Genomic DNA, 3,440 nt, shown 5'->3' with positions numbered 1-3,440 from the left:
TCAGAAAAAAATTCTGAACAGACAAAAACCATAAAACATTTGGGAAACTGAGCAATGGACACACCTATACAAAGCAAAAAAACAAGGGAGAAAGAGAAAATTTGTATGAGAAAAAAGGCTAGATATATAAGATCCAAAAAGCAGCACTGGAATGCATCCAAAGTTAAATAGGAATAATTATGGTTGTAGGCAGACAATTATAAACCTACCAGCCGGACCGCCGAATCGATATTGCAGCAGGATATAGAAAAATGTTTCTGGTTTGTGGGGAATCCCATCCCCATATATATATGCGTCTCCGATCACGTGTGTGGTCGGGGCTTCCGCATCACGTGATCCGGTCGAAATCCCGGCGGGCCAATCAGAATGCTGAAGGCCCTGCAAGCGTCAAATGACGCCGTAGCAAGGGCGGGCATACGATTGGTGTCACGGGGGACACTCAAACATTTTATTCGAGCAACATATGCGCATCTCTCAGAAAGCAAACAAGTTAGTGAAGGGGAGGCGATTGGGACAAAAAAATCTTACAACATGAAACCAAGTGGATCGAGAGACTCAGTGCTACACAGCCTCCAGGTATCAACGAAATACAAAAATACAAACATATAAATCTTTTCTTTAGATAACTTATTGTTACTATTATTTTTATTGGCTGGCCTGAGCTTCCCCATATTCCTGGTTTCAATGTCCCAGACTCCTCTGAACTTGACTTTAACCTACTCTTGGTCTACTGGAACAGGATGAGAAGCAGCATTGCTTTGTTTCAGTATTCAAAGAAAACGTTTGTCACTTCTGCTCCCCCTCCCCGCAGTTTTTCCAAATAGTTCATTTCCCATTTTTCTCGACTTCGTTCACTAACTTGTTTGCTTTCTGAGAGATGCGCATATGTTGCTCGAATAAAATGTTTGAGTGTCCCCCGTACCCCTTATTATTATTTATAATGTACTGTTGGGACATCACATATATTATTTTTATATCAAGCTATTTTGAACCATATTAACTAATCCTTAATTGAACGGTATATGGTCTCTTTGTATTCATGAATTTATTGCTCTTTTTAGCATTTACATAAATTGTTTTGTATACTTTTTCTGTGATGATTGTAGCCACGTCTGCCTGGAGTCTCCGGGGATAGATGTACACCTCTGGACCCATGTTTTGACGTGTACGGTCGGAACAGCCAATCTGAGCGGACCTCGCTCGATATGGCTAGTGAGGAGTGTTAGGAGGGAGGTTCATCTGTGTACGTTGCCAGCCAGTCATTGTTTACAATGAGCTGTGCTTGCTATTCGGGACACGCCCCACCAATACCTATTGGTGGGTCTCCCCTCCTGCTTCCTCCCTCCTCGGTGACACCAATCGTATGCCCGCCCTTGCTACGGCGTCATTTGACGCTTGCAGGGCCTTCAGCATTCTGATTGGCCCGCCGGGATTTCGACCGGATCACGTGATGCGGAAGCCCCGACCGCACACGTGATCGGAGACGCATATATATATGGGGATGGGATTCCCCACAAACCAGAAACATTTTTCTATATCCTGCTGCAATATCGATTCGGCGGTCCGGCTGGTAGGTTTATAATTGTCTGCCTACAACCATAATTATTCCTATTTAACTTTGGATGCATTCCAGTGCTGCTTTTTGGATCTTATATATCTAGCCTTTTTTCTCATACAAATTTTCTCTTTCTCTCTTGTTTTTTTGCTTTGTATAGGTGTGTCCATTGCTCAGTTTCCCAAATGTTTTATGGTTTTTGTCTGTTCAGAATTTTTTTCTGACACTTATGGGACAAATGTCCCCCTCTTATCTGACTTTACTTGCCTTTGTTGCTTGTAATATTCAGTCATCTACACTATAACCTACGCACCTACTTACTGATCGTTTTTGGGTACGTATACCCCCAATAAACCTACAACTTCTTATTATGATTATTCCTACTAGCTCCTACTCTTTTCCCCCTTTTTTTCTCCCCCCTTTTTTTTTCCCCTTCCCCCCCTCCCCTCTCCTTCTTCTTTTCTCCCCCCCCCCTTCCTTCTCCTGCTCCCCCTATTTTTAGTCCCTAAACCTACTTTAGGTCTCTTATTATTTTTACTCTATATTTATACAGATATATATATATATATTTGTTCTTATTCTGCCAGACAATCCACCAGCCGTCTCTAACATCAAAACCGCTTGATAAAAGGAAAATTACGCAACTTTATTTATTTTACACTTTATCATTTCTTAATGAGTTCAATCCTAAACCATCTCCATTACCGTGGATGGTAGGCTTTTTATCAATTAATTCTTTTCCATCGATTATCATCTTTTCACCAACTATCCCCCGTTGCTATCTCTCTTTGCACACTTTTCAACTATTATGATCCTTTGTGGTCTTTTCTGGTTTGTACACCCATCCTTAACTACCTTCATTACTAGCACACTATCTCTGGGTATCTTGGTATCTTGAATGCACTTTTTTAGTGTCTCCCCACTACGATACACACTATTATCACTATATTACCCCACTTCTATTTCTGGTGTGTCCCTGCATGTCCTCACTTTGGGTCCTACAGTGCGTCGTCCCCTCTTGATGACTCCTCCCTTTTGTGGGCAACCGTGGCTGCAATTATATGTACATTTTACTGATGCTTTAATGCATATTTTATACTTTACATACAACTTTTGATTTTCCATTTATCTGCATATCAATGGATCTATGTAAACCAATAACAGCCTGTTTTCATTTCAGAACTATCAATAGCTCCTGATGAAGCGGATCTTCCCGCAAAACATGTAGAGCTTGCCCTGAATACTAATATATATGATAGTCATCACTCTGTTGATGCCTTCTTTGGACCAGTTTTTGGTTTATAAGTGTTTTGTAATCATTGTAATTTATGTGATTTTTTATTTTTTATACTGTTTATGTATTTTTATCCAATGTAATTATTTAGTGTTGATGCAACTACCCATGCTGGGTTTGTTTCAATAAATAACATTTTCACAACGATTAGTGCCTAGAAAGTCCATCTTATTGTCCCTCCAACAACAACCTTTCTTGCTTTAGTCAAGGACGTGGCACTGTGCTATTCTGAGACACCCACAGCCCATCCTGTGGTTTGTTTTATTTCAAATCTAACTATTTAGGGTGGAAGCACCCCATTCACAAACTGATGGGTTTTTAACTAAATATATTTTTTGATTAAAGTCTATTGTTACAATCCAATACTATTACTGTTTTGTTTGACCAACATTGTATATCTTTTCAGACATTGTAAGCAACTTTCCCTAGGTGGGTAAGTGAAACAAGGGACTGCTCCCTCCTTTTATCTATTACAGTCCGTAATTGTAAATCTTTTGATCAGTATTTTATCTAGTTCCATAGCAACCTAACCTGAGTGCCATTGTTTGTTGGAGGTTCTTTCAAATGGACTTTGTAGGAGACGCCTGGTCA

At 40.1% G+C, this 3,440-nt stretch overlaps 1 long non-coding RNA gene across 1 annotated transcript; it reads left to right on the top strand.

Moving 5' to 3' along the window:
- The first annotated feature begins 920 nt into the window (after positions 1 to 920).
- On the top strand, positions 921 to 3,067 carry LOC120928631. Its single transcript, XR_005747265.1, has 3 exons — positions 921 to 1,889; positions 2,143 to 2,268; positions 2,736 to 3,067. It is a non-coding gene; the product is annotated as an uncharacterized LOC120928631 (long non-coding RNA).
- Positions 3,068 to 3,440: the final 373 nt, after the last annotated feature.

Source organism: Rana temporaria, chromosome 2 (assembly GCF_905171775.1).
Source record: "Rana temporaria chromosome 2, aRanTem1.1, whole genome shotgun sequence".
Taxonomy (NCBI): Eukaryota; Metazoa; Chordata; class Amphibia; order Anura; family Ranidae; genus Rana; species Rana temporaria.
This window is presented reverse-complemented; position numbering and strand designations above follow the sequence as displayed.